Source organism: Vombatus ursinus, unplaced genomic scaffold, assembly GCF_900497805.2.
Source record: "Vombatus ursinus unplaced genomic scaffold, bare-nosed wombat genome assembly UNPS02014798.1, whole genome shotgun sequence".
In the NCBI taxonomy this organism is placed as follows: Eukaryota; Metazoa; Chordata; class Mammalia; order Diprotodontia; family Vombatidae; genus Vombatus; species Vombatus ursinus.
In genome coordinates, this window is record NW_020954576.1 from 38,301,085 (window position 1) to 38,326,146 (window position 25,062).

At 39.9% G+C, this 25,062-nt stretch overlaps 1 long non-coding RNA gene and 1 pseudogene across 2 annotated transcripts in view; one reads left to right on the forward strand and one right to left on the reverse strand.

Moving 5' to 3' along the window:
- LOC114050185 overlaps window positions 1-25,062 on the forward strand; it is a 161,137-nt gene that overhangs the window by 117,064 nt on the left and 19,011 nt on the right. For both annotated transcript variants that reach the window (XR_003569948.1, XR_003569947.1), the window contains exon 4: window positions 20,899-21,049. This is a non-coding gene — a long non-coding RNA (uncharacterized LOC114050185). The remainder of the gene's footprint in view (window positions 1-20,898; window positions 21,050-25,062) is intronic.
- LOC114050184 lies at window positions 15,481-16,588 on the reverse strand (annotated as a pseudogene).

Consider the following 25,062-nt stretch of genomic DNA (forward strand, 5'->3'; position numbering starts at 1 on the left):
CCTTTTTTTAAAGTGGGAAGTGTTAGGAGGGAGTGGGAACAGTGATAGTAATGCCGACAAAAAAAAAAAAAAAGAAAAGAAAAAAAAGATGAATCATGAGAAAAACCAAGCAGGAAAGAGCAGAGGGATGTTCAGAGAGGGACTGATGAGCAGAGCATTATCTGAATAACTTAAATTTGAATTACGCAAAGAAGCCTCAAGCTGAAAGATGTGCCTAACAGAAATTCACAGATTCATATATAATCTCCTTCTCCCCTTTGTGTATTGAAATGTTCATATGGATATTTATTAAATTCACATTAAAAAGACAATTGAAAACACACACACACACACACACAAAAGGAAAGAAAAAAATTGTAGCTTTGAAGGGTCATATTCTGTCTCAGCTACTTCCTATCTGAATGACTGGGAAACTCACAACTTTTCTGGGCCTTAGTGCACATATTTTGGTTTGAAAAAAAAAGAAAGAAAGCTGGTAGCACATATAATCTATACTACTGGGGAGGCTGAGGCTAGTGGGTCAAAAGCCCTTCAATATGCCATGATGATCTGATGTCCATACTAAGTTTGATATGATGAGTCCCCAGGGGGCAGAGCAGGATGGAACTGCCCCAGGTTAGGAGTGGAACACATCAAACAATGTGAATAGCCCCTCCACTTCTAGCCTGAGAAAATAAGGAGCCTGTCTTTTTTTTTTTTAAAGAAGAAAAAAGAAAAGAGAAGAAAATGATGGGACTAGATAACCTCATATATTGTGCATTAAAAAATCTACTCTAAGATCCCTTTTAGCTCTAAATATATGATCTTATGACTTAAAAGATGGATGCAATTCTGCCTAGAAGGATTAGGATGAAAGAAATGACCTCTTTAGATCTTATTCAGTACTAGACATTCTTAACCTGGGGCCCATGAACTTAAACGTGCGTGTGCATACATTTTGATAAATGCATTTCAATATAATTTATTTCATTTATAATCCAAAGTGATTTATTTATGCATTTAGAAACATCATTCTGAGAAAGGTCACATAGGCGTCAGCAGGCTGCCAAAGGGGTCCATGACACCCCAAAAGTTAAGAACCTTTGCTCTATAAAATAATTGAGTAAAATGTTAGAGTTAAATCTTAGAGATCATTGACCCCAATCTCCTTTCTTTCTATATGGAGAAATTAAGAGAAATTGAATGAATTGTCCAAAGTCACATGAGTAATGCATGGTGGTAGTAAAAACAATAGTAGATGATCTTTATATAGCACTTTAAAGTTTGCAAAGCACTTTCCATGTAGAAATAAGATTCAAATCTAAGCCTTCAAACTCCTAGTTCAGGGCTTTTGTTTATTATAATGACTGTATAGATTCATATACCATCTATTAAAAATCCACTGTGTGTGTGTGTGAATTTATTCATGCACACTCCCACGCAATGCATTCACATGTGTTTAATTTACATCCCACTGAAATGGAAAGAAGATATGATTACCACCTATTATTCTCCAAATGGGAGGCTAGCGGGTCTGTGGCATTACATCTATAATAGCATCATTTTCACAGCTTGTAGGCTGTTTTGCAAATAGCGTCAGAGTACTTTGCCTAGTGATCACCAAGTTCTGAGAGAAAGGGAAAGATTCTTTTCACCGATCTGGAAAAGAGCAAGTTGGAGCAGCCGCCGTCTTCAGAATGACTCATTGTTCTGGGCCTAACAGGTGCAGGTTTTCGGCATTAAGGATCTGATCCCATTACCGCTGGAGCTGCATGGATCACTGATCTCGAAAGGGGCCTGCTTGCACATCAGTGTGGGATCGGTCCTTCAGTAACAACGTCTGCTTCTCTGAATGGCCCTTTGGAGCCATGTGGGGCATTGAACAGGCGTCCTTCCATTCTGTACGACTCATTGTTGAAGCTTCTCAGTGCTTCTCCTCCTGCTAATTAGACTCACTAAACACTGTCCAGGCAGGCAAGGAGATGGTCCGGCTAAGTCAGAGAAGTAAGCTCTTCATCCTCAAGAAAAGGATATCATTTTCTGGCCAGTGGGAGATGAAAGCGATGGAGGTGGGATCTCTGCCTGGGTCTATAATGTAGTTATTTCTTTTCCCCTGGAGAAGAAAAAATCCATTGGTCATTTCAGTTTGCCATAGGGTAACCAAATCCACCCTTTGGTATTCAAAAATGGGGGCATTTTGCCGAATCAAATGGTTTGATAAATTGCCTGTTAAGATTGATGAGGCAATTCATCTGGTTTTGTTCTCATGCATGCATCTAATTGGGCCATCTCACTGACATTTATGGCTTAGAAAAATGCTTTTCAAATATCTCATTTGGTCCTTGCTGCAGCCCCATAAGGCAGTTCCTAGGACCAGAGAATTGTAGATTTAGGGCTGGAAAGGACCTTAGATGTCCCTTTGTCCAATCCCCTGATTTTACAGTTGGGTTAAGCCCAGATTGGGTAAGTGATTTGTCCAAACACATATGGGGAGGGAGAAGCAGAACCAGGATTTGAACAGAGGTCTTTTGATTCCTCTGGTGTAGTTATTATTATCTTTATTTTACAGATCTGGAAATTGAGGTCCAGAGAGGTGAAATGATTTGTCCAAGGTCACACAGCTAGTAAAAGTTAGAGCTAGGATTGCCATCTGGTCTTCTGACTGTAAGTCTTGGGGTAGTTTCACTATACCACTGCTGTTTGACCTTGTTTTCTGCCTTTTGTTTTGTTTCTTTAAATCAGAAGGGGCTTCTTCTGCTTTTCTTTGTTTTTGCATCTGGAAGCAGTTTCACTTATTAGTCTGTCTCATTTCTTGAAGCCAAAATTTAGAGATAAGGCTACTGATTATTCGGGGCTTGACTTGGCTTTAGTGTGTAGATAGGGAATGATGATCAGGGGTTTTCACTCACTGGCAGACCCACTGAGGGATGGCTGGCTGCTAAAATCACAGAGCTGTGGCCAGTGAATACATGGGATGCCAAGATATCGAGAGCTAAAAAGGCCAGTGAAATGCTGGGAATTTTCCTGGTCGGAATTCACAATGGCCACCTGCCATACCTGCTAGAAGTTTCTCTTAGTGAAGACACCTGATATGAAAGTAGAAAGCTGATTTACTAGGACTCAGTTTTTAGGGAATTGGCCTCTCCCATCTCCCATGTCTGTGTGAGCTTGTTCTGCGTGTAGCAAATCTGATTCTGGTTAGACCCTTTCAGGAGGACAAGCTTTCCTTATGGCAGCTGATTTATCGGAGTCTCTTTTGTGGGTCGAGAATCAAAAAGCAGATTTATGTCGATCAGAATCTAGAGAGGGAGGGGCCTGTTTCTGAGGCTTTATCAGCATTTGGCCCTTGGGAAAGACACAGAAGGTGTCTCAATAGGGCCACTGTTTCTTGGAGCCAATTGGCTTGTTTGACACCAGGTGTTAAACTACCATCTGGAATGAAAGCTGTGGTTATACTCCCACTCTCATGTATCGTGCCCACTTGGAGAACTTTTGACTGACTGCAGATGGTGATATCATGTAGAAATAACTTGTATCTGTACAGCCACAAATTCGATGGATTCCTTAGGTCTCAACTATCCAGGCTGGCTAACTTTATAGAGTAGATTTCTAAGCAATTACCAAATCTCCACATGTGAGTTGTAGATGCAACCTGTTTGTGCCAATACTGTTAGTGTGCAGAGTTCAGATCCTACCTCTGACCCTTACTATTTTGGTACTGGGCAAGTCACTCAACTTCCTTAGAATTCAGTTTCCTCATCTGCAAAACAGGAAGTTGGATTTTATGGCATCTTAGACTTCACTTAGACCATGCAGCTGGGTGGCACAGTAGATAGACTGCCAGACCTAGAGTCAGAAAAACTCATCTTCCTGAGTTCAAATCTGGCATCAGATACTTATTAGCTGTGTGACTTTGGGCAAGTCACTTAACACTGTTTGCTTCAATTTCCTCATCTGTAAAATCAGTGGGAGAAGGAAATGGTGAACCGCTCTAGTACCTTTGCCAAGAAAACCCTAGTAGGGTCATGAAGAGGTGGTTATGACTGAAAATGACTGAACAACAATAGATATTGAATCACTCATAGGGCAGCCAGAGGTTCCCAAACTTATTTGGTCTACTGCCCTCTTTAAAAAAAAATTACTCACTGCCCCCCCGAAATCTACTTTCTTTAACCCTTTAATGTTTTTTTTGAAATTTGCTTCATTTAAAAAAATATAAAATATTTTTTTAAAAATGATGCATCTTAAAATTTAATAATTTATTATATATTTGTGATTTTTTCCAGCATTGAAATTTTGATGACACAATATTGCATCATATAACCATATAGTATTGTATTGTAATCAAGTCATTACATCCACATATTCCTGACGATGCATGCTGGACTTCCCAGCAATGTGTGACACACTTACCTGCCAACACTTGCTTGTTAAGACCTGTTGGCAGACTTGACCACTGATCCATTATAACTTGCATTTTGTGTGTTTATTTGGAAAATAATGTAATCACTATGACTTTAACTCTGTTACATAATAGATGAAACATGTATGAATGGTTTTTCAAAATTTTCTTATCTTTTCTTTCCTTGTACTTCCACTGCCCCCTTATTTTTGTTCAACGCTCTCCAGTTGCACCAAAGGCTACTACTGCCCCCCTGGATCATTCTAGCACCCCCAGGAGGCAGAATCTCCCACTTTGGGAACCTCTGCTTAAGCTCTAGATCTTAGAAAGCAGGAAGGAAACAAGCGTATGTTGAGCACCTACTATGTGCCAAACATTAAAAATATTACTTTATTTGATCCTCAGAAAATCCTGTGAGGTAGGTACTATTATTATACACATTTTACTATTGAAGAAATTGATGAAGACAGAGATTAAGTGTCTGGCCTAGGGTTACAGAGCTAATGTGTGACTGAGGACAGATTTAAACTCAGGTCTTCCTGACTTCAGGCCCAGTGCTCTAATCTCTGTGCCACTTAGCTGCCTCATTGGACCTATGATCCTAGTCCTATGTAAAACTCTTGTTTATGCTCCTTTATCAGTACCTTTAAAAAACAATAATTTTCACAAGTACATTGATACATTATTGGCTGAACAGTGAGATCCTTTAAAGGGTATACTATAAACAGTTCAGTCACTTAAAAAACAACAACAACAACAACAACAATAACATAATTCTATGGTGTTTAGGTGTTTTCCTCAGTGGATGAAACAATTCAAGCTATTCCATGTCTCTATTTCCCTTCTGAGTGACTTCTCACTGTGTTACCATCCCCCCAATAGATATTGATTCACTTAGACCATGCAGCTGGGTGGCACAGTGGATAGATTGCCAGACCTAGAGTCAGAAAGACTCATCTTCCTGAGTTCAAATCTGGCGTCAGATACTTATTAGCTGTGTGACTTTGGGCAAGTCACTTAACACTGTTTGCTTCAATTTCCTCATCTGTAAAATCAGTGGGAGAAGGAAATGGTGAACTGCTCTAGTACCTTTGCCAAGAAAACCCTAGTAGGGTCATGAAGAGGTGGGTATGACTGAAAATGACTGAACAACAATAGATATTGAATCACTCATAGGGCAGCATGACCAGTTCATAAAATATAAATCCAATTCTTCCTTCTTTCATTATCTTGACCTTTGGGGATCCTCTTACATTTTTGACCTTTAGATTCTTTTTGTCTCCTGATAATCCTTATTTATATTTTCTCCTATCATCAGTGAGAGCAGAGTAAAGGAAAAGAAGGAAGATTAGTGAGGAAGGAACTAAAGGGAGAAATTCAAGGATCATAGATCTAGCTAGTATTTAAAAGGATGTCTGAGACCATTTAGGCCAACTCCTTTATTTCACATATGAGGAAAAAGACCCAGAGAGGCTCTGACTTGCCCAGGTTCATATCGCATAGTAGGTATCACTAGTGACATTTGAGTCTAGATCCACTGACTCCAGAAACAGTGTTCTTTCCACTATATCATGCTGCAGGATTTTCTCTCAGTCAATAAGCATTTATTAAGCACTTCCTATGTGCTGAGCACTGGGGTTACCAAGAAAGGCAAAAGACAATCCCTGTCCCCCAGGAGCTCACAATCGAATGTATTCAAAATGAAGGAAAATGAAAAGATAGTTGGCAAGTCAAGATAAATGAGGCTTTAAATGTCTCAATAAGGTGCTTAACAGGCAAGGTGTAAACACTCAGGAGTAGTTAAAACAAGGCTTAGGTCTCAGTCAACATGTTGAATGGAAGAATTTTTTAGTACATTGTCTTAAAATGTACATACAATGTTTATATTTCTACCATAGCCAAGTAACTAATATCTCCATTCTGACTATAGGCTTCTCTCTATCCTAAAAGAGAAGGTGAAGGAACTCATATGACTTTCCACACTCCAGGTGATCAGGGACAATGATGTGTTCTTTTTAAAGAAATGGAAGCCAAGCTTTAATGGGGTGAAAGGATCTGAAATGAGAGAGGGAAAAATTGACTCTTGTCAGGGGTTTGGAGAGTGAAGTTCCATCAGGCAGAGGAGGAAAGGAAGGAAAAGGTCAACTGTATACTTTGAACTAAAAAAATACATTTGAGAGTCTCCCTGAAGAAGAGGGAGCTAGGTGCTCTGAGGAGAGAACAGATGTTTTATGTCAAAGAAATGATACAATGAGTAGAGCAATAGAAATGACCAGGTGAGAGGTCATCATCCAGTAAGGATCAGAGGAAGAAGAGAAGAGTGGGGATGGTTGGTAACTCCCTGCTTAGGGTCGTCAAGCCAGTCTGCTTGATAAAAAAACATTACAGAGGTTGTCTTCCTGGGGTATGTAGCTGAAACATTATACAGAACCTTCCAAGACTTATCAAGATGGATGACTACCACCCACCTCTGGTGATTCTTGTCAGTACAAATGATGCTTACAGAAGGAACCTACAAAGTCTTGCCAAAGATTATTGAATTGTGCTGTCTTCACTGCTTCCCACTGAAGGCAAAGGAGGAAGAACAGAAAACTTGATTTGGGAAATAAACAGCTGGCTAAGGAAGTGGTGTCTGAGAATGGGATTTGGAACCCTGGATCATGCTTAAATATAGTGATGACAGATACAGGCCAGGTATGGAGTGCATCTAAAATATTATGGTAATAATATATTTCTCTGGTATCTTGCAAATATAATAAAAAAAGACTTTAAAATAAATTGGAGAAAAGGAGAAAACTGCCTATGTACATCAAGCAAGCTAGACACCATAGAGAAATGCTGCAATAGATAATGAGCTATCTGGAAGCTCATAGGAGACAAAAATCTATGAACATAATGACAGAACCAGCAGTAAAACTGATGGCTTCAAAAGTTTCTATGCAAATGCCCAATGTTTAGGCAACAAGAAAGAGGAGCTAAAATTCCTAATATAAGATAGCAAATTTAACCTCATAGGTATCACTGAGACATAGTAGAATGAAACCCAAGACTAGCTTGTGGTGATGGACAGGAGTATACTTTATTAAAAAATAAAATGAGAGATAAAAAAATGGGATAGCATTATTTACAGAGGTATACTTACATGAGGAAATTTAGGAATCAGAAGGAAAAGCCTAATGGAAAACATTTGGTTGAAGATCAGTGGAGGGAGAAACAGAGGTAATTTTTATCATTGGAATATACCATAGACCACCTGGCCAGAAAGAGGAAATAGATAAGGAGTCCAAGAAAGAGATCACGATTTTGGTATAGAGGTCTGATATATTTATTAGTGATGAGAGTCATCAGTTTTCCAAAAAAAAAATTGCTGGACTTCTCTCTTAGTCAAAAAGCAGAGAAGATAATAACTTTTTGACTTGCCTTAATGATATTTTTGTCAATAAAAAAGTAGAGAAATTCAACTCTGAATCTGTTTCTCACTAAAAGGGAGGATCTGGTTGCTAGGAAGTAAATGTTGAAAATCCCTAGAGTTTGTGATGGAGGAGATGAAAGCTTAGACATAGTCTGATATGCAACTTGGGCTTTGGGAAAACATATTTCAAAGGATTCTGATTAAGAATGGTAGAATCCTGTGAACTAACATTGCACTGGGGAGGTCAGGGTAGGAGGAAAGGGAAACTCTTACAAAAGAAATTCTGAAGACAAAAAGGGAAGTGATTCCAATAATCATGAAAAATGGGAATTGTCATAAGGAACTGATGTGGTAAGCGTAGGAATTTATGAACCAACATAGATTTTTTAAAGTGTATGTACTGAAGATGAAAACAACTCAGGACAGGAGAGAGAGAAGGAAGGGAACAAAGATTCATTTTGTAGTTGTTGTTCAGTTGTTTCAGTCGTCTCTGACTCTTTGTGACCCCATTTGGGCTTTTCTTGGCAAAGATACTGGAGTTCTTTGCCATTTCCTTCTCTAGATCAATTTATAGACGAGGAAACCGAGGTAAAAAGGGTCGATTAAGTGACTTGCCCAGGGTCACACAGCAAGTAAGTGTCTGACACCAGATTTGAACTCAGGTCTTCCTGACTTCAGGCCCTCTATCCACTGCACTACCTGGCTGTCCAACATCTTTAAGTGCCTACTATGTGCCAGGCACTAAGCACTTTACAAATATCTCGTTTGATAACCTTGAGAGGTAGGTGCTGTTATTATCGCCATTTTACAGTTAAGGAAATTGAGGCAAGCAGAAGTTTTGTGACTTGCTCAGAGTCACACAGCTAGTAAGTATCTGAGGTGGATTTAAACTCAGGTCTTCCTGACTCCAGGTCCAGCACTATCCACTCCATCACCTAGCTCAATATTAGCTAAATATTCAGAACTCAAAAAACTCTGCTGTCTTAATGCTCAACATTAACTCAGGCATGAGGGAAGCTAAGGACAATACAAATGGTGGGTTTTAAAAATAATGTTGGGAGAAATAAAAATGTTAAAGAGGGGTTAGGACTGCTGAGTGGGGTAGATGCAATGGTGTGCTGATAATATAAGAGGAAGATCAGAGTAGCACCTACCTGACAAAGTTGTTGTGAGGATTAAATAATCTAATATTTGTATAGTGCTTAGTATAGTGCCTAGCACTCAGTAGGCACTTAATAAATGCTTATTCCTTTTTCCTGTCCCTCACTTCATCTTTTTTTATGTACCTCACTCAGTCTCCTTTCAACCATAACAGAAAAAAAGCCAATCTATTCATGGAAGACTCCTAATAGAATAACAATTAAATGTCATGTCAAAGTTGTACAGCTTTTCTTAAAATTACAATAACAATAACTATGGCAGCTGGGGGAGAGGCTATTGAGGTTTGTGTTGCATTTGTAAAACTGTAGGATTAAGTTAAGTATATTTAGAGATACCAAGGTATTGTGGAAAGAATACTGACTTTAGAATTAGAGGACCTGAGTTCAGATATCTTGATTTTTTCAATAGAACCTATGGGACTCTAGGCAAGTCACATATCTTTTATGGGCCTCAGTTTCCACAACTGCCAAATGAAGGGGCTTGATTAGATTTAACTAGATGGTCTCAAAGATTCATTCTGGCTTTAAATGTTTGATTTCCAATGCTCTATTATTGAAAGGAAAATCTCCAAGTTACATGTCAGGTATCCAGAATTGTCCCATTCAAAGCTGATCCAATGAGTTCCTCCTTTAAAAAATGTTTAACTCATTTGTGCATAATTATCCCAGTCCTTGACATGATAGCTGGCTTTACTTTGATGTCCTTCAGTCTCCACATTTGTTTCATTTCCTCTTCCAGATTTACATATTTATTTTCTTTGTGTATATTTTTCGGTTGTATCTGCTTAGTGGAGGAACAATATCAGTGAACCTTTTTGGATTTTATTATACTTATATTATTATTACCATTTTTATTACACAGATTTACCTGGATTCCTTGAAAGAAGGAAAGCCAAACATTTCCTCTGGAGGGGGCCCAGCTAAGAAGAGATGGAAAGAAGGTGAATAGAGGTGTAGAGCAGAGGGAAATCAGAATAGAGTTCTGGGAAGTAGATGACTAAATTGGAGGAGAATGTTTTTTGGTAGGTGGAGAGGTACACATGTGGGGAGAGGTAGTGGTGGCGATGCCCATCCCAGAGAAGAAGAGACTAAGTGTTTTTTTAAAAAAATTGATGAAGCAAAGATGATTGAAAATAGAAAATATGTCCTGTGAGAAAAGTTAGGGAATTAGGATTGTTTTGCCTGCAGAGAAGACCTTTTGTTGTTCAGTCATTTCAATCATGTATGACTTTTCATGATCCCTTTTGTAGTTTTCTTGGCAAAGATACAGGAGTAGTTTACTATTTCCCTCTCCAGCTCATTTTGCAGATGAGAAAACTGAGGCAAACAAAGTGACTTGCCCGGGGTCACATTCCTAGTAAATATCTGAGGCTGGATTTGAACTCTGGTCTGTTCAGTGTTACTGCCTAGTTGCCCAGAGAAGACTAAGAGGGTAGTTTGATCATTGTCATTATACTGCAGTAAGATTTGGTCTGTGAAGTTTAAAGAAACTTTTTTGGGTTATTTTATTTTGTTATTATTTATTTTCTAGTTTCCCTCTCCCCTAATACTTCATCATTGAACAGATATGACCCTGAGTTCTCAAAATTTATAATAAATAGAATCCATACTCTGGTAGATCTTACTTATTTGGAAAGACTTTAGGTATTGTTCCAGTAATAGACTCTGTATGTGCTACCCAAAGACAAGCCTTGCTAAGTTTGGCCAAGCTCATCACCCAAAATGTGACTATCAAGAAGTGAGTTTTTATTTGTTTGTTTTGTTTTGGTCCCAGCAACTCATGAAAATCATCAAATAGGCAGTATTATACTGTGAAAAGAGGACCGTCTCTGGAATCAGAGGATGTGTGTTCAAATCCTGCTTCTGATGTTTACTCCTTGAGTGACCATGAGCAAGTCACTTAGCTGTTCTATGCCTCAGTTTCCTCATCTGTAAACGAGATGGTCAGATTAGCTGACCTCTGAGGTCCCTTCTGGCTCTCGATCTATGATTAGCCAAGATACAGTAAGGCTGTGATCTGCATCGATTGAGAGGCATGTAATGGAACAGTGGATTTTTTGAAGTAAGAAATATTCTCTATTCTTTCATATTTTTTCTCTGATTATTTTTCAGTAAGTTTCTCAGAATCTGTGACCTCTGTACCATGGTGGCTGGGAAATAATGAACTAAGGGTGCCAGAATGGGAATGAAGAGGCTTGAATATTAATTCTGGCTCTGCTACTCACTTACATATAAGTTATATATGCATGCATATATAACTTATATAACCTAGGCAAGGCAGCAGAGTAGATAGAGTGCTGGCCTGGAGTCAGGAAATCCCGAGTTCAAACGTGACCCCAAGGCCACTTACTAGCTGTATGACCCTGGGCAAATCACTTCACCCTGTTTGTCTCAGTTTCCTCAACTATAAAATGAGCTGGAGAAGGAAATGGCAAACCGCTTCAATATCTTTGCCAAGAAAACCCCAAATGGAACCATGAAGAGTTGGACACGATTAAAACCACTAAACAGCAACATGACCTTAGAAATATCTTTTTATTTCTCTGTGCCTCAGTTTCATTATTAGCAAAATGAGGTAATAGAACTAGATAGTTGTTGAGTTCCTTTTCAACTCTGGCATTGACTGTATTATTATTATTATTATTATTATGATAAGCAATTATAGGAGTCTATCCTAGTCCCTAGTTATCTATACTATACAATTTAGCATTTTATCCTACCTACCTTACATATTTATTAGAACAAAAGTACTTTGTGAATTGTAAAATTCTATGTGAATATGACATATTAATTATGTTACAGAGGTTACATGCCAGCCATAGTGGATAGAGGTCTAGCTTCCCATCCAGGAAGACCCCCTCTGACACATAGTAAGTCTATGACGCTGGGGCAAATCACCCAACCTCTCAGTGCCTCAGGCAACTCTAAGACAATTATACATTTTAAAGAAGGTGTAAACCTGCGTTAGTAGAGTTTCTTCACTCTAAAGCTCCCTGTAGCAATGAAATCACAGGTCTAATCCCAATCCCTATTATACCAGTATGTGACACTGATTTATGTAACCACATGTATGGGTATATATACTTTGTCAGTGTTTCTAGGCTCTGTGAGTTCATCAGTTTCCTCTGCTGATCCAGGCTGTAACCTCTCGAAAATGAGGAAGCATCATAGGTTTGTAGCTAGAAGGGACCTTAGAAGCCCTTAGAAACCTTTAGAAGAGCTTAGAGGACCAGCCTCCTCTTTTTGCAAACAAGGAATCTGAAAAGGACTTTGAGAATTGCTTTTGTTTAAAAAATAAAAATTATCACTCAAAAATAAAAATTATCACCTGTTCGGTGATGAGACTCCCTGACTTTAGTTAGAATAGTCAGTATAGTTAAGCTAGGGTAGGATATATGTATATCCTGTGTATGTATTTGTATATATACTTGTACAATGCCTGACACATAGTAGGCGCTTAATAAATGTTAGCTATAGGGGCAGCTAGGTGGCGCAGTGGTTAGAGCTCCAGCCTTGGAATCAGAGGGACCTGAGTTCAAATGCGACCTCAGACACTTTACACTTACTAGCTGTGTGACCCTGGGCAAGTCACTTAACCCCAATTGCCTCACCCAAAAAAGATAAATAAAAAAAGTTAGCTATTAAATATGTTAATTATTAGCATATTATAATATGTATATGGTATTATATATAAAATATATCCACACATATAATAACTAATATTTATTAAGCACCTACTATGTGTCAGGCACTGTGCTAAATGCTTTACAATTATTATCTCATTTGGTTCTCACTACAACCATGAGAGGTAGGTTCTATTATTATCCTCATTTTGTAGATGGAGAAACTGTGGCAAATAGAAGTTAGGTGAATTGTCCAGGGTCACATTGCTAGGAAGTACATAAGATTGGATTTGAACTCAGGTCTTCCTGACTCTAGGCCTGGTGCTTTATCACTCTATCTACCTTGCCACCTAGCTGACATAGGTAGATCTGTCTCTCTCTCTCTCTCTCTCTCTCTCTCTCTCTCTCTCTCTCTCTCTGTCTCTCTCTCTGTCTCTTTCTCTCTCTCTCTGTCTCTTTCATCCCCAGGCTTCCCTATTGCTCTATCCTTCAGCAGAGAACAGACACATAACAATTCACATCGCTGTTGCCTTTTAGCTCATCAGTAAGGAGGAGAGCACTCCAAAGTCCCTGGTGGAGGCTGTACCTACCATTTCTAGTCAAACACAGGTTTCTACTACCAGTCTCTCCTCTTCTTCTTTGGGGTGTGGGGTGGGGGAGCACTCACAAGTATCATAAAACTTTCCATTTACAAACCTGTTCAGGAGTCATTTATGAATAAAAGAGGTCTGGACCCATATAACTTGTTAGGGGTGAAGATTTTGATTCAGGAGGGTCCTGATAGGAAGCTACCCCCTCAATCCATGTTCTCTTGAGGAGTATTCCTGTCCTGGCTAGTACTAGATATGGGAGGGATGTTTTCTTCTACCATCCCCTCCTTTACATAGCTAGATAATACTTACTATAAAAGATGATATTACCAAAGAGGGTAGAGTAGGAGACACTCTAAAATAGGGGGATTGGCCTCAGAGTGCTTAATAAAACATTTTAAGTCTCTTTATTTAGGAATGAGGAGGAGAAAAGACCTTGGCTGTATTCAGTGATCAGCAAAATGTCTCCCAATTACTTTTCAAATATTTGGATTGAGTGGGACCCAAAATGCATTTTACTAAGTACTCTTCTCTTTCAACTTGAACCCCCCTCCCCCCATTTGTTTCAAGAGATATTCAATCTGTCAGTCTCAGATTCCCTTACACTTGCCTCATCAGAATCAGGTTTTATAAGAGCTACCTGATAGTGAGGAACCCCCTAGAGCCTTTATTCTTGAACCAGGAGGTCACGGTTTTTTGGTTTTTTTTTTTTGCTAGCACTTACTGCAACTTGAACCAAGAGCATCTCAAGTTCAGTTTCAAAGTTAGAGACAACCTTGAATGGTGTCTAAACCTGGCAAAATCTAGCTGTCCTCTCCTTCGTGCTAACTTGCTCAGAAACAGCGTTTGTGATGCAGTTACTACCCCAGAGAAGCTGAGAACAAAAGCTATAGGCAGGTAAAGTTAAAGAAAATTATCTTATAGCCCCAAAGTTGCTTCTACTAGTGTGCTCCAAGAGCCTTACTCAGCACAACGGGAAAAACAAAATCAAATCAAATAACTGATTAGTCCCAAAGTCACCATCATGCTGGTTCTGTGCTGTACACTATGGAAAAGTACTTGTTATTTTAGAGCATAGAACAGGATCATAGATTCAGAACTAGAGGGGACCTCAAAAGTCATCTAGTTCTACCCATTCACTTTACAGATGAGGAAAATGAGGCCCAGAGAGATTAAGTGATTTGCCCAAAAGGAACAAGGTTTTGAACTCAGGTCCCCTGACTCCAGGTCTAGTTCTTTCCATTGCACTGAGCAAGGGTGGTGTCCACTCTGAATGAACCTAACAGTAGAGTGCCCTGCTATTCTACTGGGTTTTCCTGTATTTGGACTCTCAGTGCCATTTCCCCCCAATAGCCTGGCAGCATGTCTGAATGTGCCACATTCCATTATCAAGTAGAAAATGATTGTGTAGGTCCTGACATTATCTAGCTCCTGGTTTTAACAAGTAAGTACATTAGTTGAGTCATGTCAAGATGGCTCACCTTCTCTTACTGTGATCTGACCCCCTTGCTTTTAACTCTTTCAGGACTCTACCTCCATCATTCCTTATCATCTTCTATCCCAAACCAACCACAGTTTCCTAGCATGGTCCCTCAAGCAAACATTCTATGTCTAATATTTTTGCTGTAAGAATCTGGCCACCCTAAACTGTAGTCCAATGGAATGACAGCAGGTTAATATCCTTGCAGAGTACAATCGTTCTACAATCACCCAAGGTGCAATGAGTGCTCAAAAGATGTGACCTCCAGGTTCACCTTAGCCTCTTTTTTTTTTCCAGCTCTGCTGCTAACATACTATGTGACATGGACATATTTCTTTTTTTTAAATTATTTTTATTTATTTCATTAAATATTTCCCAATTACATATAAAATTTTTTTTAGATAATTTTTTAAAATTTTGAGTTCAAAATTTTCTTCTTCCCTCCTGCCCTTCCCTCCTCCTTGAGGAGACAAACAACTTGATATTGATTATACATGTGAAGTCATGTAAAACATATTTGGAATGTATTTCTTTTTTTCTGTGTAAAAAAAATTTAGCAGACAATTTACATAAAATCCCCTTTTAGTTCAGTGTGACACTTTCCCATGGTTAACTACTTACTAAGAGCAGCTTTGGTCAGGAATGGAATGAAATAGCTGATCAAAAAGACATGACTATAGATTTTGTTTTAAACTAGTGCATTCACTGATTATGTTAAAAAAAACAACAACCAAAAACAAAACATCTGCAAGGGATATTTTCTCAGTTTTGACTCATGGTAGGGTCTTTCCTATCTTCATGTAAATGTTGGAGGTGCATTTTTCAAGTGTCTGTCATGCTAGAGAATGGAAATACAGCTTCACATAATTCATAGCCCCTGGATCAAAGATTCTAAAGTCTTGAAATCCCAAATTGTCATTGCTCCATCAATGCCAGTGGTGCAAAATTTGTGGCAGTCTCACTTGCCCACTTCATAAGTGGAAACTTGGGTGATACTGTTTTGGTGTAACGTGTCTAGAGCAGTATTGCGATCCTCAGTCATGGCTCTCTTGTCCATGTTGCAGAAGCATTCCGTGGCAAAGATGTTGCGCTGGATGCCCTGTTTTGGAATGTCTAATTTGGAGACAAAGGTCAAGGAGACACGGTCAGCATACTTAAACATCATTGGGCAGCAGTCATGGGCAGCAGCTACCATGCTATTCTCAGAGACAAATAACACACTCAGGAGTGGGAGGAACTCTGTTTTCAGCTGTGAACCATCATGTTTTTGGAGGCGTCAGCACTATCATGGCTAATCCAAGCAAGGCAATTTCCACTGGTAGAGAAACTAACTCCATGGGACCAACCACCACTTCTAGTACCTCCAAACTCTGACATCAGTTGACCAAAAGGCATCTTGGTACCCCATGGAGTACTGACTGGCTTTTTATCAACTTCTTTAGTGTAGACAGAAAAAACTCTGCGCTTGAAGTCACAAGATCCAGTAAAATGTTGTTGGGATGCCAGTTCAAACTAAGGACAGTAGAACAGATTGACTTTTTTATGTGTTTGCTCCCCCACCAGTCATTTTCAGACTCAAAGTAACACATGGAAATTGGTTGAGCCCTGCTACCTACAGCAAATTTATTCTCCAGAGGAAACCATTTCTCAAAGGTGACTGAATGATTAATCCTCAGGATCACCAGGGTTGGTTCCACAAGCCATCTTTCTGACTCCAGACTTTGTCTGTACTACAAATTACAATTCAATCACTCTTGGGAGCCCAGTCAATACCTGTGATGTGTCCATTGTGTTCCTTCAGTTCATGGGCTTTCACCCATTGGTTCCCATTCTTCTTGTAAATGTGAACTTCATGTTTATTAGAGTTAAGGGCACTCTGAGTGCGGTCTCTGTTTCAAGCATGGCAGGTGATTGGTTGTAGTAAAAATTAATGTAAGGACATTATTTTTAGTGTTTTCAAAAGGGAAAAAGCTGGGAAAGGGAGGGTGCAGACAGACCCCAGAGTAGAGGATTCGAGGACTCTGGTCAGTTGAGGCAAATAATTGAAATGTGTTTCTTAATCTCTTAGTCCCTCAATCTGATCAAACCTCCAGTTAGTCAATACAAACTTGCTATGAGCCAGGTAGCTGCTAAAATGACTTTCCTTAAATATAGGTTTAACCATGTCATTCTCCTAGTCAATAAATCCTAGTCACTTTCTATTCCATATAGATTCAAATATAAACTTTTAAGGCTTCCAAAGCCATTCAGAACCTGGTTCCGATCTATCTTTCAAGCTTTATTATATTGAAGAAATATGGTGTAAGGGGAAAAGTCCTGAATTCAGAGGAAGGAGCAGCTAGGTGGCACAGTGGATAGATCACCAGGCCTGGAGTAGGAACACTTGAGTTCAAATCTGGCCTCAGACAGCTACTAGCTGTGTGACTCTGGGCAAGTCACTTAACTCAGTTTACTTCAGGTTCCTCATCTGTAAAATGAGCTGCAGAAGGAAATGGTATACCAGTTCAGTGTCTTTGCCAAGAAGACCCCAAATGGTGTCACAAAGAGTTGGACATGACTGAAACGACAGAACAACAACAGCAGTGGAGAAAGGAAGGAAGGAAACAAACACCTATTAATTGCTTGCTATGTGCTAGGTGCTGTAGATAAAGATACAAGCAAAAAGAAAGAATACTTGTCCTCAATGAGTTTGCAATCTAATGGAGGATGATAACACAAAAAGGAGTGGGAAAAACTGAGGGTGGGGAGGAGGGAATAAAGGTACATGAAAAGGGGCATAGTTATGAAGTCTAGAAGCTATGAATAGGACCAGGAGGGGAATGACACCAGCTGGGGCCCCCCAACAAATGGAGGCTACAGAAGGAACTCACCTATTGGAGAAAAGATCCAGCCTTAGAGGGATGTTCCTAGTTGAAGTGGCCACATTTGATTGGATATTTCAGTGTGAGGAGGCCCCAAATGCTCAGAGAGATTCCAAGATAAGACAGCAAGGTTTGCAAGTCTAGGAGCCATGAGTGGGAACTGAGCAGAGCCTGAGGTTTTGGTTTCAAATTCTAGCTCTGCTACTTACTAGGTCATTTGTGTGACCTTGAGCTAGTCACTTGACTTCATTGAGCCTCAGTTTCTTCATCTGTATAATGACAGGGTTGGCCTCAATGATCTCTAAGGTCCCTTTCAGCTCCTGATCTAGGATTCCATTGCTCCTGTTTCTGCACACTGCCATCTAACCAAACTGGCCTTCATGGTGTTCCTCACGCACAACACTCCATCTCCCACCTTTGTGACTTTGCGTTCAAAGTCCCCCATGCCTGGAAGTACTAGCTCTTCCCTTCTGCCTAGTGGAGTCCCTCACTTCAGAATTCAGCTCAAGTTATACCTTTTATGAAGCCTTTCCTCATCTCTCCCCACTCTCCCCTCAGCTGCTAGTGTCCTTTCTCGCTAAACTGCTTTATATTATTCTATAGGTAACTTAGGGCTCAAGACAAAGCATTCACATTTGCAAGATTCTCCTCACTGGTGGAGAGAATGATTCCTCATGTTCCCTGCCCATGTGAGAGGCAGAATTAGAGAGACCTTGGGAGAGGAGAGCTTTCTTCTGGCTTCCAGCCTCCAGAGTAGACTCAACCAATTCTGGACTCTTTTTTGGTCCCTGGAAGGAGGAAAAGACTCTGTCAAGAAACTGACATGTAGAGGAGCTAGTGCCTCGCGCATGTTTGTATTTATGACTTGCCTCATGAGAGATTTTGGGGAACTTCCTCTTACTTGATGGTGGAGATTCTTGGTTGAGCTGAATTATCTCTCTCCCAGTTGGAGATTTCATTCCTTCTGTCTATTGCTTGCTGTATTCTAATCTGTATAACTTCTCTGATTGCTGTTTATTATTGTCTTCAATAAATGGGTTTTTTCATCATTTACTCTGTGTGTTAGCCTTTGTACTATTGGCATTTAATGAAAAGACAGTCAAGCTTTTTTTTTTTTTGGTAAGGCAGTTGGGGTTAAGTGACTTGCCCAAGGTCACACAGCTGTTAAGTGTCAAGTGTTTGGTCTGAGGCCGGATTTGAACTCAGTTCCTCTTGACTTCAGGGCTGGTGCTCTATCCACTGTGCCACCTAGCTGCCCTGAAGATAGTCAAGCTTTTAGATACAGCTTGGGATGCTTCCTCTCTATTAAGAGATAATGAAAAGTGACATGAAGCTAAAACTTATTTTCCCTGGACTAGCAGTATTTAGGAGGGCAGATAAACAGATCTGAATAGAGCATAGGGGGCCAGCCTTGTGGCCCCCTATTTTTTACTATTCTCCTGGCAGAATCAAAGTCTCCCTTGGAGAAGGGTGGTCAAAGTTCCAGAGATATCTGTTCATACTTCTTGTGAGGTGAAGTTTGACAAAGCTACAAGGACACCTATAACCTACATGGGCAACACATTTACCTTACATATATGTGTATATGCTCATATATGCTAACAAACTCCTTGAGAACAGGGACTGTTCCATTCTGTTTCTATCCCCAGGACCTCCCGCAGAGTTTGTGACTAAGTAAATGCTTAATAAATGATCATTACATTGAGCATCAGTCTTTCTCAGAACAATTCAATTGAAGAAATATTTTTTGAGGACTTGCTAACTTTGATACTTTAGGTACAGGGAGAGATCCAGAAAGAGATAAGATTCAATCTAGCTACCTTCAAGGAACTTACCAACTAGTAGAGGAGATTAGAAAGGTATGCAAATAACTAAAGTACAGAACCAAATGTGTTAAGTGTCTGGGAAGTCCCAGGCACTGATGTTATATCTGAATGGGAAAATTGGGGAAGGTTTCATTGAAAAGATAGACTTTGAGCTTCAAGAATGGATCGGATTTCAACAAGTTGAGATTGCAGTGGCATTCAAGGAATGGGGAACTATATAAACAAAAAACATGTGGTCAGGAAGTCATGGGACATATCCATGACCATGGTATCATAGTCCTCATTCTGCTGTACCAGGCAGCTAGGATGGAACCAAATTGTGTAGGTCCTCAGGTTAAGGACATACATGCAGCAGAGAGTGGGAAGTTATTGTGGCTTCCAGAGCAGAGGAGTAACGTGATCAGAGAGCTGTACTTTAGGAAGATGAATATGGTCATAATTTTAGAATTAATTGTAGTAGAAAGAGACTGTAAATGGGGAGTCCAGTTAGGAGGCCACTACAGTCTAGAAGAGAGATAATGGAGGTTTGTACTAGTGTGGTGGGAGTGGGATTGGAAAAGTTAAAGATGAGAGATATAAAAGAGGTGAGATTATCTGGAATTGATATCTAATTGGATGTGTGTGTGTGCATGTGTACATGTATGTATGTGTGTGTAAAGATTTTGAGTCTGGGTGTCTAGAACACTAGAAGTGTCATTAATAGGGGTCAAGAAATCAGTAAAGGAAGAACAGGTTTTGAGAGGTAAATAATGAGTACAGTTTGGGACATATTGAGTTTCAGTTATTGGCAGGTCAACTAGGTAGAGCTCATAGAACAATAGATTTAGAGATGGCAGGGGCTTTAGGAGGCATTTAGTTCAAATTCCTTCATTTTACAGATGAGGAAATTGAGGTTATGAGAGGCTGAGTGATTTGTCCAAGTTCACACAGGTACTGTGAGGCAGATAAGGTATTTGAACCCAGATCCATGGACTCCAGGGGCAGCAAAGTGATGCGGTGGATAGAGCACTAAGCCTGGAGTCAGGAAGACCTGAATTCAAATCCAGCCTCAGACACTTACTTGCTGTGTGACCCAGGGCAAATCACTTAACCTCTGTTTGCCTCAGTTTCTTCACCTGTAAAATGAACTGGAGAAGGAAATAGCAAACTACTCCAGTATCTTTGCCAGAAAACCCTACATGGGGTGACGAAGAGTCAGATATGACTGAAAAATGACTGAAAAACCATGGACTCCAAATTCCTTTTTTTTTTTCTAGTGTACCACACTGCTTCCCAAATATCTACTAGGCCGTTGGATCTGGAGTTCCGTGGGCCAGATGGGGCTGAAGAAAGATGTGATAGTTGAAACCAGGGAAGTGGATGCAATATCCAAGGAAAGAGGGTATATAGAGAGAAGGTAGTGCCTAGAGAAATACCCACATACATATAACCACATACACAGCCAGCATTGAAATGAATTGTTAATGTAGGCCTAACTTGACATCAGCTCTGAAGGGACACAAATCAAGGGAATGATCTAGGTCCTTGAATAGCTAGGTCTCACACTGTTTGTGTCTTTGATTCAGGTCAAGTGGAGAGCCGCTGGACACACTGCTGAGAGACAGATCTTTTCACTTGGAAACTGTGATTTATCCATCCTTATTGTAAGAAGATGGCTGTCCTTGTTCCAAAAGGCTGTCCTCTGTGTGAGGAATGATTGTGTGATCAATGCCAATGGTGAGCTGAAAACTTGTTTCTTCTTTACCTCTTTAACTGAAAGGTTTATTCAAGTTATTTGTAAATTTAACAATAACTAAGATTCCGAGGCCCATTACTCAGAAAGCCTTGATTTCCTTGCTTATTCTGTGCCCCTTATCAATACTCTTCAGAGCCTGGGGCTAAAGCAACATAATGGAAGCAGGGAGGCATTGTCTGCATCTCAACAAGGACCCTGGCATTTGGTAACAAAGCTACCAGGTTGTCTCTTTCCCCCGCCCCCCACTCCTCTATTCCCAGACAAAGCCCCTGATAACTGTGTGGGCTCTGACCTGAGCAGCGGCGGAGGACAGAGAATTTTGGACATTTCTTGTGCTGGTTGCCGCAGTTTACATGTGATTTTTGTCCCTCAGAGAATCCCTCATAGTTCAGTATATAAGTACCCCCAAACAAATCCCCCAGATGGACTGAAAAGTCCCAATAGAGGCAGATCTTTCTTTTTTCTTTTGGTTTTGAATCAAATGGCATCCCAAAGGCAAATTACCTCTTTTATTGATTGGTTACCTTGAGATTTTCTTTTTGTTCTGTTGCTGTTTTGCCTGACTGAGATGCCCACATGCTCAGTTCTCTAGGGGAAGGCCAAAGAATCCACTAGTGCAAGTGGATAGTCCATTAATGGTAGACCTGGCCAGCTTGCCAATGATGATGAATTGCTGCATTCATCTTATAGCCATCAGGCTTTACTAACTTCCCAAACTTTGCCACATACACTCTGGTGCCACATTCTCATTCTCCTCCCACTGGCACTTGGGCTTTCCCTCTTGGACCTTGGTCTCTGAAAGGGGAGTTCTTGCCTTATCTTGCCTAGAACTAGGAGACTGTACCACTTCCTGCCCACTTTCAAGTCAAACAATACTCCTGCCCTCTCTCCACTTCTCCTTTATATATTGTCTTCTCTCATTAGAATGTAAGTTCCTGGAGGGCAGAGACTGTCACACTTGCTTTTATTTGTATACACAGTGCTTAGCACAATGCTTGGCATATAATTTTCATTTCATTAAAACGTATTAATAAATGTTCTTTCTCCCTCCCTTCCTCCCTCTTTCCCTCCCCCCATTCCTTTCTTCCCTCCCTCCCTTAACTTGAAGTCCTACCAATAGCTACAGTGCCATTAGTAAGAACAATACAAGTAGAGCATCATACTTTAAAAAAACTCAGGAAACTTCCTATGTTCTCATAGTCAGAAGTAGACATTTCCAGGAAAGTTTCCAGGATCAGGGCTTGCTCAGCATCAACCATCTGTCTCTCCTGTTTGGGAGTGGGAGAGTTTAGTTAGCTGTAGTGGCAGTGTTAGATAGTGGGTAGAGTGCTGAACTTACAGTCAGATAGAACTGGGTTTGAATCTTGCCACAATCATTTACTAGTTCTATCAATGGGGGAGAGTCAACACCTCTATGATCCTCAGTTTCTTCATTTGTAAGAGAGCACCCACCTCACAGAGTTGTTGTGAGGAACAAATGAAATAAGGCTTGTAAAGTTCTTTGTAAACATTCAAGTGCTTTATAAATGTTAGCTACTATTATTAGTCAACAAGTAAAGTTAGAGGGCCTTCTCTGTGTAATACATTCAAGGTTTTATAGAAAGAAGGAAGAAGGAAAGATGTCATAGTCCCTATTCATTAGGGCCCTATAGTCAAGAGGGAGAGGATAAAATCTACATATGTGAGAATATCAACATGGTAATAAGGACAAAATAACAGAGTTCAAATTTAATAAACACAAATTCTGCATTAATTATAACTGAGAGGTGGCCTGGTATAGTGCTCAGAGATCTTACCTCAGTCAGGAAGACCTGGGTTCAGATCCTGCTCCTGAGCCATCCTAGAAACATGACCCTGGATAGGTCACTTCTCAGTGCTCTGGGAAACTCTCTAAGACCATAAATTGCCCAAGCACTTGCAGGTGTAGGTTGTTTAAGAGAATTTCTTTATTGAGACTTCCCAATATCAATGAAATAAAATCACTGATCTAGTAAAAAAAAAAAACAAAGAAAACAAAATGGGGTATAGAACAAAGGAAGGAATAAAGAGGTGGTAGGGTTCATCAAGGAAGTCTCTTAGATGAAGTAAGCTTTAAACACGAAAGGGGTCACCTTGGACAAAAACGCCTCCCCTCTCTAAGCCTCAGTTTCCTCATCTGTAAAATTAAGGAGTAGAGCTAGATGGTCTTTTGGCTTCTTCTAGCCCTATGTGCTATGCCCTTATGAGTAGTTTCTCCTGTGTTCTACTACCCCCCCCCCCCACCCTTGGCCACAATAGCCCTACTGTTTGTTCTTGCTGCCTCAGAGCCCTGTTCCTTCATTTAATTCTCACCTTGTATAAGGGAACAAGGGAAAGACCCCTAAAATTTGGTGAACCGGACTTGGCATAGTGAATGAAAATAATGCCCATTGTGGTTCTTCTACTCCTTGTCAGCTCAAAATATATCCTCATTAGGTAGGTTGAAAAGTTACTATAATGCTGTCTCCATGGAATTTAAGCTGTTGGTAGGTAGAAAGAGGACAAGGAGACTGAAGGAGGAAGGAAAACAATACTTTTCCCATTTATTTATCTGCTGGTTAAAGCAGCGTCTTCTGATGTGAAGCCTCAGGATATAGGACAAAGTCTAAAAACACAGCTAAAAATGCATTTGACATTTTAATACATCTGTCATTTCAGGCAGATCACAACCCCTCCACCCATTCTCATTCTCTGCGACTCTTGTCCGTGCCTTGCCATAAATCCTCTATAAAGGACTCATTCATTGTGATAAAGGTTTTCTTTTTGGTCTTTTGCTATTTCTGGGGTGTATTGATATATCACTTGGCCTGCCAATTCTTGTGTCTTATTCTTGCTACATGACCTCTCTTTTTCTACTCATAACGTGTCTTCGATAATGTCCTTTATTTCAGTTCCTAAGTATAAAACATGGCTAGTAACATGCTGTATGTAGTCTAATTATGTCTAGAGCCATAACTAGCTTAGGGCAACCAGGCCTTTTCCCCACGATGGGGAACTTAGAGGGAAAAATTATTTTGAACAGATGTACTCTTTTACTAGAGTGGGAAGAGGTGAGAGGAAGTCAGATGCTGACTGAGGAACAAGGAAGAGAAAGTTTGGATCATGAATGTCTGTTGGGACAGCATATTGCATCCTGTTCACTCTCTCCCTTTCTCCCTCATTTTACTCCAAGAAATCCCCAACCTATATTACTTAATTCTTTTCTTAGGACTTTCCTTTCCTTCATACCTTACCTGGTGGACCAGGTATTCATTTACCCTTTCTCTCTAAGCAATAACACTTCTCATAAAAGAGGGTGAGTAATAATTCTAGTACTACCTATTTGTCCTCCATCCTGCACGACAAGGAGCCTTCCTAAAGTCTCCCTGTTAAGGTAGAAAAATAATGGACCCAGATCATTTGGATTGAACTGGGTGATCTCTGAAGTTATTTTTAACTCTGAGATTCCATTTAGCAAGTTCTCTGTGCCATTTAATTGAATTTGTTCCAGATACATGGCAGAGTAAAAATAATATTAGATTGTACAAGGCAGCTAGGTGACAGTGGATACAGATTGGGAATTAGAGTCAGGAAGATCTGAGTTAAAATCCTGCCTTAGGTACTGACTAGCTGTGTGAACCTGGGCAAGTTACTTAATCTTTGTTTGCTTCAGTTTCTTCAACTGTAAAGTGGGAATAATAATAGGAAACTTCAACTGTAAAGTGGGAATAATTACTTTCCAGGGTTGTTGTGAGGATCAAATGGGTTAGCATACATAAAATGTTTTGCAAACCTTAAAGTACCATGTAAATGTTGTTTGTTTTTGTTGTGATTATAATTATTAGTAGTAATCGCAGTAGTTATATTTTTTAAGACTTAGAGTACCTGAGATTTGAATCCTGGATCTGCCGCTTACTACCTGTGTGACTTTGCAAGAATCACTTTTCATTTCTGGGCTTGTGTCTCTTCATTTATAAAAGGAGGTCATTGGATTTTA